The sequence below is a fragment of the Musca vetustissima genome, unplaced genomic scaffold (genome assembly GCF_032173495.1).
Source record: "Musca vetustissima isolate MV318-11 ecotype Yass unplaced genomic scaffold, APGP_CSIRO_Mvet_v1 utg69497, whole genome shotgun sequence".
Lineage (NCBI taxonomy): Eukaryota > Metazoa > Arthropoda > Insecta > Diptera > Muscidae > Musca > Musca vetustissima.
The window spans coordinates 135,586-150,700 of record NW_026883721.1 but is presented as its reverse complement, the minus strand read 5'-3'; the positions used below and the strand labels follow the sequence as shown (position 1 = coordinate 150,700).

The following is a 15,115-nucleotide window of genomic DNA, read 5'->3' as shown; positions in this document are numbered from 1 at the left end:
TTGCTTTGTTGTTGTTGTTTTTTTTTTCTTTTTTGTGGTGCAACAAAATGAGAGAGGGATAGATGGTTGGATGTACTGTCATCTACCCAGACATATAGACATTTAGTTTGGTTATTAGAAATGCTGTCATTTCGGTTATGTCAAGAAAATTTTAATTTTTTAACGTAATTTTGTTTCTCAAAAAAACCAAGTCAAGGTTGTTGGCAAAATTTTGGCAAACATGAAGGAAATAAATTTAGAAATTATTAAAAAAAATCTAAACAACTAGTAGTAGGAAAAAAAATAAAATATTAGCATGCGATGTTTTTAGAAGTAGTGGCGATAATGCGTAACATTTTGCAATAAAAGTATGAAGTGCGTTTAAAATCTTATGAGGTAAGGATGTTCAGATATAAAGTCGGGTCCAAAAATATGTAGCTCAAATGCGGAGAATATCATTCTAAAGCTATATTTTATTCCATCACACTAAATTCGAAGTGTATAGTTAATTTCGTTTATATATAATATATGTTTGATCAAAGACAGAGATTGTCCAAAATGGCCGCTGTGCCAAAGATCTCCATGTAACAAACAGTGATATAGAGGCTTCCTGGAACATTTCTTCCACTAGCATACAGTCGATTTTGCGTAAAAAGCTTTGGATTGTTCTGGTTGGATCTCGCACAATTTGACAATCGTTCAAAAAAAGTCTAGTGTCGAATGGAATATAAAATTTATGAAAAACTGCGATCGCAGTGATTCAAAAGACGTTTATAAAATAGAGGTGACGATCTGTGTCTAAACAATCCAATACTCGACAGTGTGGGTCTTTGAAGAAGCAAAACTGTTCATATGGCGACTGTTCCGCATGAGCAACATAGGACGACGGCCAATTGTGGGTGGTACACCACAATTTCCTTCCCACGGATTCGGTTAGAGGATATGCAACGGACATCCATCCGCAGTGACAGTAGCTCCACTTGGAGACCTATTGATAGGAATCTAAAAAAATAACATGAAAGAGGTATGACAAGCTTTTGGCAGAGCTGTAAATGATTTTGGAATCTAACACGAAGAAAAAGGATAGAATGTTCATTTCTTCTGTTTCGAAGAATGCTGCCCGGTGACAGAGTAGGTGTTCGATCATTTCCCTAAATTCTTCATCCTCGGATATATGGTTGCATTTCCACTTCATTATTATACCCTTCAACACTGTGGTATAGGGTATTATGTCTTTGTGCATATGTTTGTAACAGCCAAAAGGAAACGAGATAGACACATTGTTCCTTTTAAGAATATGCATAGAATCACTTTCTGAGTCGATATACGCATGTCCTTCCGCCCGTCCATGTATTTTTTTGTACAGTACAGGTCGCATTTAAGATCTGATTTGGATGAAATTTGGCATAGGCCACTTATTTGGCCCAAGGACAACCTCTATTGAAATTGGGAAAAATTGGTTCAGATTTAGATATAGCTCCCATATATATTTTCGTTCGATTTAATGTAAATGGTGCATCAAAGTCCCTATATATCTCTCGATTTGCACAAAATTGGGCACAGCGTAATGAATTAAGTCTAGAATGATGTGTGTTAAGTTTCCTGAAAATCGTTTCAGATTTAGATATAGCTCCCATATATATTTTCGGCCGATTTAATGTAAGTGGTGTACCAAAGTCCCTACATATCCTTCAATTTGCACAAAATTTTGCACAGCGTTATGAATTAGGTCTAGAATGATGTGGGTTAAGTTTCTTGAAATCGGTTCAGATTCGTCCGATTTAAGGTAAATAGTGTACCAAAGTCCCTAAATATCTTTCGGTTTGCACGAAATTTGTCACAGCGTAATGAATTAGCTCTAGAATGATATGTGTTAAGTTTCCTGAAATCGGTTCAGATTACATATAGCTTCTATATGAAAAATTTAGTATCGGTTACAGAATTACATTTTCATGGATCCAATTTCATTTTACTGGTCCTTTAAAAATGCGACGTCTGTTAGGATTCATCTATTCTGTTCTTGATTTATACAAGATAGAAGCTAAGGGGTGGTTTGGCAGTAACATTAATTGTTTGTTCGATTCACATCAAACAAGCTCATCAGCTACTTCATTTCCCTATGACCTGGAACCCATTAAAGTCGAACAAACTTGTATCCGACAAAACTGCTTTCCAGTCATGAACTGCTGCTAGTCCACGACTTGATTGATATTAGAGCCGCTTGACTATCGACATATATAGTCACCGGTCCTAAGTTTTCGGAGAAATTCGAAAACCTATATGAGAAGACGTGCACCCTGACAATACGATCTCTCACACTTCGGCTCAAACCAGCGCAATTTTGTACGACCAAAACGTGTAATTAATGGGTCTACCAATGTATATACCGGACCCAATGCAATGAATTCAGATTAGATTATAAAATTAATTTCACCAACAACAGCTACTACAATTTTAAATTATCAAATGACATATATGCTCTATATATTTTAATTCTTATACAGATTACCTCGCCACTCTTTAAAGAGGACACTGAACGTATGAGTGCTGAACAAGTCATTCTTTAAATATAAAGCATACGCCACCTATGGGGTTTGTTATTGAAAATAAAAATATGGGGTATAAACCTACATCGTAGTATGGAAGGTATATTGAGTTTTTTTTTGTGACTTAATTAAATCCCGAAAATTTAAATAATAAACTTTGTTTTTTATCTCCTTCCTCATTCAATTAATAGTTTATTTTCACAACATTTTGCAAATTTACTTTTCGACCATTTCAAATTGTTTCCTAGTTATTTATCTTTCAGCAGTGTTTACTTATAAAAATAAACTAAATATTATTTATAATTATCGTGAATATTTTTTGGTTGGTGAAAATGTTGCTAATTACTTTTTGTCGAATTTCTTTAAATAATGACTTTTTCATCTGTATGTGGTCCTGACCTTGATGTTCAGATTGAAGGTGCAAACACAGTAGCTGTTGTTGCCTCGACTACACTATGCGGAATATTGAAAAAATATTTTCCATCATGTCATGGACTCAATACAAACATATATATTATTAATTCAATTGGTTTTGTTTTTATATTTTGGCTATTACCTCAGTATTGGAATTTTTCAGTAAATATTTATATAATGTTTGAACTACACATTAAAAGCAAATATACTTCATGATGAAGATTTGGATTTATAATTTAATCATTAAAAACGTTTGTTAGCGGTTAATTCATAATAAAATCGAGAAATTAACTGTGGCAGCTAAAATATTAAATTGTAATTCCGATATCTTGTCAAGAGACAATTGATTCAAAGTGGTATTTTAATAAAACAAGACCGTGGTGGCAAGACCGTTTTCTATTCTATACTTTTGGATAATGTTCAAATTCCTGATTCCTTTGAAAGTTAGAATGATAGCAGCAGTTGGGCATATCTAAATAGTTTTACTATCTTCCCCACATTTATTTCGATTGGAAAAGGTATCAAAAATCCTCAAAATACCAGAAAAAATTAGCCTTATCGATATTAGGGGGCCTGACAAGTTTACCGATACAGACCATCTTCTAACTGCGCGCACACTCAGTAAGTGCGATTTTTTAGCGGTCCCACCAAAGGTTTGAATTTAAAAAAAGATTGGAAGTACGAATTATTTTTAAGGGTCTACCACAAGTTGGAAATTAAGGGTCCAACCAAAGGCGTACATTAAAAAAAAACAGTTTAAGCATCTATTATTTCTAAGGGTTCTAGTTAGGAATTATTTTTACAGTTCCTCAACTAGGCGTGGATTTTTAAAAAAAATATTTTCAAGGATCTAAAATCCTTTAAGGGGCGTGGATTTTTTACAAAATATTTTTATGATCTAGCACAAAGTGGAGAATTTTTGAAAATGATTTTTGGGGATCCCATCTCAACTAGACATCGATTTTAAAATAATATTTTTAAGGATCCCACCTCAACTAAGCGTGGATTAAAAAAAATTGTTGGATTATTTTAAATATTTTGAAAATTAATTTTAAAAAATAAACAAATAATTTTATGATCTAAAAACGTGGGTTTTTTTAAATATATATTTTTAAGGGTCTACTATACGGCATTTGTACATTAAAAATATAAAAAAAAATATGTTTAAGGGTCTAATTTAGGCTGGATTTATATATTTTTTTAAAAAAATATTTTTAAGGGTCTAGGAGTGGATTTTTTAGAAATAAAATTAAGGACCCTATCTTTGTTGTTGGCTGTAATTCTGCCTCCCCTTCATTAGAATCAGCACCTGAATTGTATTGTAATGACAAATCCTGCTCAAATTCCTTCCCATCATCATCGTCATTATCAACATAATTTAGTCTATAAATTTCATTGAAACTTGTTGGGTATATCTCGGAGAAAGAGGCTCAATTGTCTATCTCATATCTTCCATGCAGTTGATGTCTTCCGAAGCAAGATGTCCATTACAGAGTAGATGTTCGATAATTTCCATCTGTTCATCCTCACATAGACGGTAGCATTCCACTTTATAAATTTTCAATTGGGTCTAGACCCAAGTCTAGACTTTGAGATGAATGTATAATTTTGAAGTTCTATGTTCATTTACTTATTCCAGGTTTGATTGACTGCGATCCATATCGAACAAGCTCGTCAGATACTTCGTGACCTACAACGCAAAATCACCTACTCTAGATTTTGTAGTCCATGACTATCGACATAGTCATCGGTCCTGAGCCACTTATTCTCATTGCTCATTGACTATTGCATTGATATTAAATATTTGGGACATTTTTAGACTCTGATTCTTGATTATTGAATTACGAATCATTTTTCTTTTTTAAGCAAACCTCATATTTAAACACCTGTCAAACATTATTTTGTTCAAAATTGATTTTGAATTTATCTACGCTATAATTTCTTGATTGACACCCACAGTGAAAAACCCCAAAATCCAAATCTGTATAGATTACTTTTAATTATATAATAATTTTAGCAATTAATTGACCATGCAAATTGGCCATTTTTTTCGACAAACGCATGCAACAAAATCGGAATACAAATTTGCAAGTTCTGTTTTAATATTGACGATTTTTATTGTTTATTTATTGGTTAATTGGTTTTGAATTTTAATTGTACCAATTTTGTGTGTTTGCGTTTATGTTTTCTTTTTTTCCTCTTGTTGTTGTTCTTTTTGGTTGATCTACAATGTTGTGCACGCTGTCAAAAATAATCTCTGAAATAATTCAACCTAAAATCCTCGGTGAGGGTTAACACTGTCCGACTAAATATTTCAACGAAAACGTCGACGACGACGTGTGTAGCGAAGTCATTAAAAATAATTAGAATAACAAAGGCTAAACAACAACAGCAACAACAAACAAGCATGTAAACTAAAAACCAAATAACCCGAAATATGAAAAACTAATATTGATGAGTGGGAAATTGTAGCACAGCCCTAGGAAAATCGAACAATGTGCCTGCCAAGCAAAAAAAAAAAACACAGCAACACAAAAAAAAACATTAACGTGTCTTAAATTCCATTAAAATTTGCTTTATAGTCCATTTAGACCAGCGAGTCGCTGATCTACAATTTCTTCTGTGTGTTTCCATTATTTTTTTGTTTGGTTGTATGTTTTTTTTCTGAAAACGCCACATAGTTGCGTAGATTTGTTGTGGCTGGATTCGTCAAAAATGTTACCTCGAATATTTATTTTTTTCGTTCGTTTCATTTTCCTAACATTGTGAACGTTCAGTGTGCTGAGTGTGTCGTGTGCACATCACGCCAAAACCAAATCAAATTGTTTCTAAATTCAAACTGAAAAACGTAGAACGCAAGAAGAAATTTTTCTGTTTTTTTAATTCATGAGGAAAATAAGTATCCACTTGAAATGTGCACATGTATTTTCGGTTTTGTTGCTGTTATTTGTAAGGTACTATGTTCAAATATTAGTACGGTGGGGTTTAGATTTCCTACCCTTAATATAAAATTACTACAAATTGAATTAAAAAGTATTGCAAACTTTCTCAATATTCCGAAAATATGGATGAAGATGAACCAATATTGATATTTTTTTACGGGAATTTTTTACCTGATCAAAATCCTTAAATGCAAAATACAATATTTTCAGTGGGAGCACGTGTCCAAAATTCTCAAAATACAGAAAAAATGGGTACTGCGAACTATACCTAAAAATGGGCCAATATGTTAAAAACAGCCTATACGGTTGGGAAACATAATCAAATACCAAAACTAAGTTGACAATATTAATACGAAGATTTCTACCCAATGATAACTGAAAACATAAAATTCCAGCTAATACGAATGAAAAGGTTCCTAGCTACTACCTCTTTGATCTTGAAAAATATATATTCTTTATGGGGTCATATTGAGACAGCAGGTAGTGGAGAGTCCAAAATTTTTTGGGTGACTATGAATAAATTAAGCACTCAGGACTAATAGGAGAGTCTGGGAGGAAATTACCGAGTGCCTATGATCTTCAGGACTGACAATTCAAAGATTTGAAGCATCTATAATTTACCAAACACCATTGGTTCCGAGTCTCCTCGCCAACGCTGAGGTGTTACGGGACCTCGTGCCCATCTCAGTAAACATTTTTGCATCAACGGTATTCGAACTGAGCCTAATTGATACCTGGGTGCTTCGATGAGAATTAGTTTTTGTTAGAAAGTCCATGTCAAGGTAAGGAGTGTATGCCGCGATCGACCTCGGGATTCAGAAATTTTCAAAAATCCACTAATTAACAAAACAAATTCTTCGATTAATGATATTGTAATGGTTGCCTTCGCACCCTGAGTCTCCAACGTCATAGCTGCTATAAACCAATGTATGAAGTCCGACTCATACTTTTCAATTAAAGCTGCGGGAAGGAATGACTTCACCTTGGGCTTAAATTCCATACATGACAATCTAACCCGACAATGTGAATCTCTATTTAGGCTCGTTGAGGAAATCGGTATATTTTAATCAAGCCGAGTCACGGGATGTTTTTTGACTTGCGTATGTCCTTTGATGATATGGGCTCTTCAAATGCAGAAACCGCGACGATTTAAACGACAAGCACTGGATTTAAATCGACACACGCCCACTGAGGTCAAGGGAGTCACGAGTGGACATTTTGGAATCCTCGCTGTTGGTTCCGCCACGTAAAAGTGCCAAATCGAAAGAAACATCAGACGGGAGGCGTGTTAGAGGACAACAACTTGAACAGCGATAAATAATTCATTCGGATCTAGAGGCACCATAAGGTCGTTAGAACGTACGAGAAAGACTACCACCACAATACATCTATGGAACTTGCAGTCCATTGGGTTTCTTCCTCGCGTACAGTGGCTACCACTGTTGTAACCTAATGAAACCCCACAGTATAGCATCAGACCATGAGCCAAACATGGGACAAAAGTCAAAAGTTGTATTAGCGACATCATTGACGACTCTTGCGAAAGCTGTACAGTCTAAAAATCGAATTCTCCTTAACGCCTATAACAATGAAGAGGATAAGATAAACGAAGGAAACCAGCTAGAAGAAACCATTGCTTTTAAAAAGAGCTCAATAAGTATAAAAGAAGGCCGCCATGAGAATACAAATTTCGGATCTATTTCTAAGCGCCTTCAAAAAGGTATCGGATAAGGAGAGGTCGACATGAGAATTCGAATTTCGGATCTATTTCCAAGACTTGACAACAAACTTGATTGTATGCACCAAAGGCAGCATTGAAAGCCCGTCTTATTGTTAAGTCTTCACAGCGAGGACTCGCTAGCCATCATTGGCAAGGTTAACCCAAGGTTTCTACTTGACCCTCATAACACACGTGGTTCGGCTTCAATCATAATCAACTGTGAAAATAATGATACTGCTGACTACCTAATTAAGGCAGTGTAATTTTAGCAAATGCCTCTATCTTACGCATGACAACAATATTCTATGGTTCAACGACCTTTTTGAGCACTATCTTTGTCTTTGAGCGAACGTCGGCCACAATTGACCAGATTTTCAGAAAATTGAATTTTAGTTTACATTGTAATTCGAGCCCACACTAATTCAGGTATATTCATTTAAAATTTCAAATGAACATATCAATGATTCTCAAACTGTAAAGGTGTTTTTCCCGAAACAGTGTTTTTACAAATGATGGACACGATAATTCAAAAACTAAGAATCCAATTCGTACCAAATTTTAACACGTTATTCTGAGCGAATAATATTTTTAGATGCTATCGGTTCCTTATTTTCTAACTCGATTTTTAGTCGAAAATAGGAATCAAAAATTAAAATTCATATGTCCGCCATTAAATCATAAAAAAATTGAAATCGAGAATCCATGTTGTGAAAAATGGTCGCACAAAAATGTTTCTGAGATAATTGCATGTTTTTATCACTATAAGTAACACAACACATGACCGTACGTCAGGCCTGAGTACGTTTATGCTAAAAATGATCACAGATGGAAATGTTAGACGGCATTTCCTAGGCCGCTACTTTTCTTTCGCATAAATGGCCTATGTAATATGGCAAAGTCTGACTTCTTAGAAATGCAAATGACTTTTCGGTCACCCTTCATTCAATGTTATATTAAGCGAACCCCCCCCATTCTCGATTTTAATTTTTCAAGATTTTCAATGGGCTGGTAAATCAATACCAATGCTTGTTAAGGTTTGTAACTTTGCACATATATATTTGAAGATTTAAAATAGAAGAAAAATAATTTACAAAAAAATGTTGTTGTTGTTTTTTGTAATTAAAGAAAAGTCCTTATTTTTGATGGCGGGCACGATTTATAGCAATTATAGCAACAAAATTGTTGACCCCGAGAATGGGGGGGGGTTCCCTTAAATTAATTTTTAACACCACAGTTCTTAAGAGAAAAATTAAATATTTTCGTTAAAACCTCGCATTGTCAATAAGCCCTCCTTTTTGACAGAATGCAGGTATTTGTAGTGCCCCACCGTAATTCTATTTATCTACATATTTTACTTCCCATTTTTTTTTCAATAATAATCATGTAGTGTATTTCTCTCTGAAAAAAACAGTTTTTAAAAGTATTCCAGTGTTTTGTAAAATAAACAACCAAAACCAAAATAGGATCACTTCTCACATTTTAATTTTCTTTACGAATGTGTGTCACTTGTGTCAGACAAAACTCACATTTCTCTTAAATATAAACATATGGCGGCGGCTCTTATTCCATCTCTAGAGATTATTTTTAGTGTTGACATTTGTCATTTTGCCCATCTTCCTTCCACTTGTCTTGTTTCGTTTTTAACGCCACTTTCTTATGAATGACATCGGTCTGAGATCCACAAAAAAAAAGAAAATCTCTCCAGAGATTGTTTTTGTTTTTTGGATACAACATTTGTCATTTCTCACACATTTGTCATGAAGAAGTCATGCCACCACAATTTATTGAAAATGAAAATACATCAAAACGAGATGGACAGTTTTATTTTCATGTTTCGTATTTCAATAGCTTGTTTCTTTAATTTATTTTGATTTAGTTTTATTATTTTATTTTGTTAAATTTAGAAAATAAGGAATATTTGGAATATTTGGTATACAATAGTTATGTTCCAGAACCTGTGATACGTTAAAATTGTTTGCATTTCCTATGCCAAACTAGAGTAAATGTTAGCCAAAATTAGATAAAAAAAATCTATTAACTCCTTTGGCCCAGAACACCAAAATGGAAATACCACTGCACTATGGGCCATGGGTTATGAAATAAATAAATATAAAGTCCTTAGCAAATCGAACTGCTCTGCAGGTCACGATAGATATATTTCCAAATAACAGTTTACAAAATTGTGGGCAAATTTGTCGATTTTTTTATTAAATAATATTTTAATTACTTTAATATTTCTTTCGCTATTCCCAAAAAGTTATGGCGTATCCATGCATATGAGGTAACATCACAATGTATCTATTTTGAAAAGATGTACACATCTAAATGTAGGTATGTGATTACTCCTCATTTTCTTTGGCCATGTGTGCATTTTTCACTTTCTTCCTCTTTTTCTTCTTGTCTGTATTCTAACAATTTTAATTTCATAGCATCATCACCAAGAAAATTTGCCCGATTCCATATCATAAGGCCGATGAGATAATATTTTGCTTTTCCTTTTCTGAAACCAAGAAAACAAATTCAAAAAAAAAAAAATATTTATTGAAAAGTGCCGTCATCGACATCACTAAAAATTTGCTGCAAACAATGCAACCGTAAAAGATGATGAGATGTCTGAAAATAGTCTCGTTTAGAATTTAACAAGAATTGAGTCAAAAATTTTGATGTGTGCGTTGTCATACCAGGTTTTTTTCAGCAGGCCATGCAAAGTAAATATTAACAAATAAAACAAATGCTGTTTATTGCAGCTATAATGAATGCAGTTAATTATAAATAAAGTCATATAGAATGTCATAAAAATTTTACAGGAAGAAAATAATAATGCCAATGTATTAAAATAGAGTACAATAAAAATATATTTTTGGCTGTTGCACATTTTGGTGAACATAAACAAAAACATTTCATCAATGCAAAATCAGATAATCTGGTTCTACAGGTCGGTTTGAGTTCTTATGTTGGGCATGCAGGTTCCGAAACATAAAGAAAATAACATACCAATTACGGATGGGACCCATCTTGAGCTAGATACGGTAAAATTATTACGATGTGCAATTTTGGGATCAAATCGGACACTGGAATCTTGATATTACATTTAAAATATTTTGAAATGTTGACACTTTGTGGTGGAGGTACCAGAAGTAGTGGTTGAATATGTCCCATCTTCAGGTTTGAACTAGGTGGGGTAAGAATATTATGAAGAGCATTTTTTTTTTTTTTTTTTTGAAATTGGTGGATATTCCTTCCGCTTCACATGAGATTTACAAATTGTTAAAATGTTGCCCACTGTGTTGGTAAGAACATGTGCTACACAATGCGAACCCAAATACCAAATTACAGCCAACTTGGTTGAGACTTATATCTTCCAACTTTGTCATCAGCATGCTATGTTATTAAAAGGCAAATTTAATGTTTTAATCAATTCTCAACGAAAATTTATTATCAGGATTAACACCGAAATTTATGAACGGTGGTAGACGGTCGCACAATGTTGGATAATGAACATATCAATGCATCAATTGGTGCTATTAAAATATCCTCTTGCACTGTTTGGCATTAGGTTCTGAAACTATATGTTTTTTTGACGGAAATTTGAATTTTCTTTTTTTTTTGGAAATCGATTTGAAACCTATTGGGTTATTAGTTTTTGAGTTATCGTGCCCACCATTCGCAAAAACGCTGTTGGCGGAAAAACGCGTTTAAAGTTTGAGAAGCCCTGTTGCTGTCACTTGATGCTAACACAATAAATCGGTTCGAATTATATCAAAATACAAAATTAAATTTTTTGAAACCGAGAATCGGGGGTCCCCTTAAATAATATTTACCACTTTTAAGTACGAAATTTTTGATGATTATTTTCAAGTTACTTATAATTTTCACTTTTACAATAATCACCAGTTCCAACTGTTTAATTGACCGTCATTTCATATTAATATTTTGACACATATCGTAGTTAAAAAAACATTTTTCAAATATAAAATATATTCACAAAAATACAAAATTTTGAATTTGACCACATGTCATTTGTAATCCGTGATTTAAATGTTCATAGTGCTTTGTAGGGAAGGTGCTAGAAGGGGTAGACCGATATACGCCAAACATCATACACGCTTGGTTTAAATATTGGGTAATAATGTAATAATAATAATAATGTTGGCTCCAATCGGAAACTCTGTTCGCATATTATTATTCAACAAAATGCAAACCATTTTCAAATAATCATTTTTTTATTTAATTTGATTGATCAACATTGTCTCCTTAAAATTTCAAGTTAAAGTCTCAACTACTCTTGAAGATATTGCCGATTTATTGTACCAGCATCAATCGACGGCATGAGTGATTCTCAAACTTTAAACAATATTTCGACATTCATTACTCATAAGGCCAAGAGTATAATACAATACAACCGGGTTGCTTCAAACAAGTTTATATCATCGCATGTGTATTAGCTCGAAACAAAACATCAATAGATCGTGTGGGTATTCGAACCCGAACCACGACTGTTCCGCTTGGGCAACTTAGAGGTCTGAGTTTTACCACATAGTTTACTTTCTGCGAACCAGAGAAGATGAGTTATTGAGCACTATGACAATGGGAGCTCTTACATATCGGCAGATCACTTCGTTTTATTCCTGAGCATTACAAAATTATTGAATAACAAATTTTATTGCCAGAAGATGCTGTTTAGGTGTTCAAAAACCCATGCTTTGGACATCTCTCGGCCGGAGTAAAAAAGTGATTCGACAATTAGTTTGAGCTTATAAGAGGTACATTTTTGTACTTTACACAACAATGTTGTGTAGCCCCAAAAGTTTACAACGTCGCGAAATATTGGTCATAGACTCTCTATGGACATGTGTGTTTGTCCGTCTGTCCATTATAATTTGTAACACAAGGTTGTGGACCAATCTGTAATGGGGGATGAAATGAACCGAAATCTTTATTTTTGTCTGTTTTTCTGACCGCTCTATAGGCCACAACTATGACCCGAACATTTAGAAATTTTACACATTTGACCTAGCCCCGGAACAAACGTGGCTCTTGTCATGATAATCGATTTATACTTAGCGTTCCAAAAATAAGCACAGACTTTTGTGTAAAATTTGCAATCTATGGCACATATAATACCAATTATATTGATGTATCTTCTCGGATGTGGGTGTTATTCTTAATTATTTACAGACGTCTACGTATTCTGTTATTATTTAGAAACCCATTAACACACTAGAGGTCGGAAATATTTAGCTGATCGCTATGTAATTTTACATAAAGTTCCGAATGGGTTGAAGGTAGAGATCAAATGTTATATAGCGGATGAAAAGGACTGAAACATTTATTTTTGTCAAGTTTACTAGTCTTTCTAGAGGACATAATTATAAGCGAACGTCTACTATTGATAATGTCCGTTTTGATCGGTCAATATTTAGGAGGTCAAATAAGTCATTTGTTTGTAAAATAATAAAATTTTAATCTAATGATTTAAATGTTTAGAGTAATAAAGATGAGTTGTTGGCCTCTATTATGTCAAGAATATCGTGAAATATTGTTCTGGCTCAGAATATTGATTCGTAGAAAGTTTTAGTTCAGCGGTTGTTGTGTAGGGTATCATATGGTCGATCCCGTCCGACTATACTGCTTCGCTCACTGGTTTATAATAAACATTAGAATTTTCATTATTAGACCAAAACTATAGTCCTCGTTGATGAATATTTGTTACTTATTTTCGTGATTTCTGAAACAATGGTAGCTAAATATTCGTTTAGCTAAATATCAGAAGTGTTATCATTTTACATTCCTGCAGAGTTTTAGTGAATTCAAATCAGTGTCCCGTTTGCCAAAAATCTTTAGCTCTTCTATGAATTTTCTCCATTTTCCTTATCAGCCTATCCTTTTAAATTGATTTTTTTCTCACTTCCCTCTTCCCTCAGTTATTCAAAATTTCGAATTATTACAAAATTTTTGCAAATCCCAAGTATCATTGTAACCCAGTGTTTCGATTTAATTTATATGTTATATTTAATTTTTCTTAAATGTTAAATGCCAAAATAATGAAATAATATTTTGGGGTTAAGGAATTTTTATACCAAGTCATTCCTTTGAATTATTATTTTCCCCCATACCAAAGATTTATGGTCATTTCTACGATGACGTTGTTTATAAAAACACAATCCCCCCATGGATCAAAAAATAAAAACAACAATATTAATAATTTCAATAAAAAAACAACAACAAAAAACTATTCCATTTCTTCGTTCAGTATAGTTCCAACAAGTACAACTTAATGGTTAGAGGGTTGTTGGAAGTGTGTGTGTATGTGTTGTTTGTTTTCGTATCCCGCTGAAAACCCCATTAAACATAATATAGTTTTCTAAATAACAATTTCAATTCCACCTAATATCAAATACATTTCACTTTAAATTAGAATGAAGAAAAACAACCAGCTAAGGCTATGGACCGATCGAACGGACGACCGATCGATCGACCATACGCCTTATACAGTTTATGCGATTCATACGCTTACGACGTAACAGATGCCGTATACAAAAAGCCATAGCCGCCACAAATATATTCCCACTCGCCTAATGGTGGCTGCTTGGATCAAAATAGAATTTTCTTTCTTCCATGGACTTTAGAGAAGGCAATGTGTTCCATATTCGATGTTTCTCTTCCGACTAAGAAAAAGCAGGGTGGCTATTTGTTTTGCAGGCATTTCCTACTTTTGTGTACCAGAGTGTGTGAAAAATCTTTCAAGTAGTGGCGGGCAGCCAGGGAGAGGGGTTTTGTGTGTACTTCATTACTCCACACAGGAAATTAAAAATTGATCAGTTGCAATCGCGCTCTCTCTCCCCCTTTCTGCCAAGAATACTCAAATGTATTCAACAGATTTTCCTAACAATTCTCTCTCAAATACACTTGACTTTTACTTTAAAAAGGCAATACCAACAACAACACACACACACAGTGGGTTACATTGGGCGTTGAGACCACCAAAAAAAGATATTGGGCGTATTTTTCCCTCCACCAAATGGGGAGAATTAAATGAAAATGAACTCATTTATTCTCTGGCCGTCTAGTTAAATATTCTCTCATGGCCCATCGTGGCGAGGAAACTTTTAATGTTTTTCGATTCTTTAGTTTGTTCTGACGAAACGGGCAAAATATTGTGGTGTGTTTCTCTGGCGGCTGGTCGGTCTTATTGTCTTGTGAGTTTTCATCTCAGAAGCCATTCGAAATTGAAATTAACATACGGTCGGGTCGGTCGGTTGTTGATCGTTTCTATATTTTGTTTTTTCTTGAGAACGTGAAAAACACCGCATTTCAATAACGAGCAAAACCAAAATCAAATTCCGAGCAATAGCCAAGCAAAACGAAAGAAAGAAAGCAGAAGAAGAAGAGCACGTTGACGGTGACAGCGGCCACAATCTCATTCACAGCCACAGCACTGAGGTTAACAACGTTGGCCAAAATAGAAAATTCCAATTGGAAAAAAGTTCAGTCGGTCAAACGCGGGCGGTACA

At 34.0% G+C, this 15,115-nt stretch overlaps 2 protein-coding genes across 4 annotated transcripts in view; both read left to right on the top strand.

The window, feature by feature from the left end:
* LOC133330736 (eukaryotic translation initiation factor 4E1) overlaps positions 1-15,115 on the top strand; it is a 158,357-nt gene that overhangs the window by 69,274 nt on the left and 73,968 nt on the right. The gene's annotated exons all lie outside the window — the stretch shown is intronic.
* LOC133330735 (four and a half LIM domains protein 2) overlaps positions 1-15,115 on the top strand; it is a 283,851-nt gene that overhangs the window by 219,251 nt on the left and 49,485 nt on the right. The gene's annotated exons all lie outside the window — the stretch shown is intronic.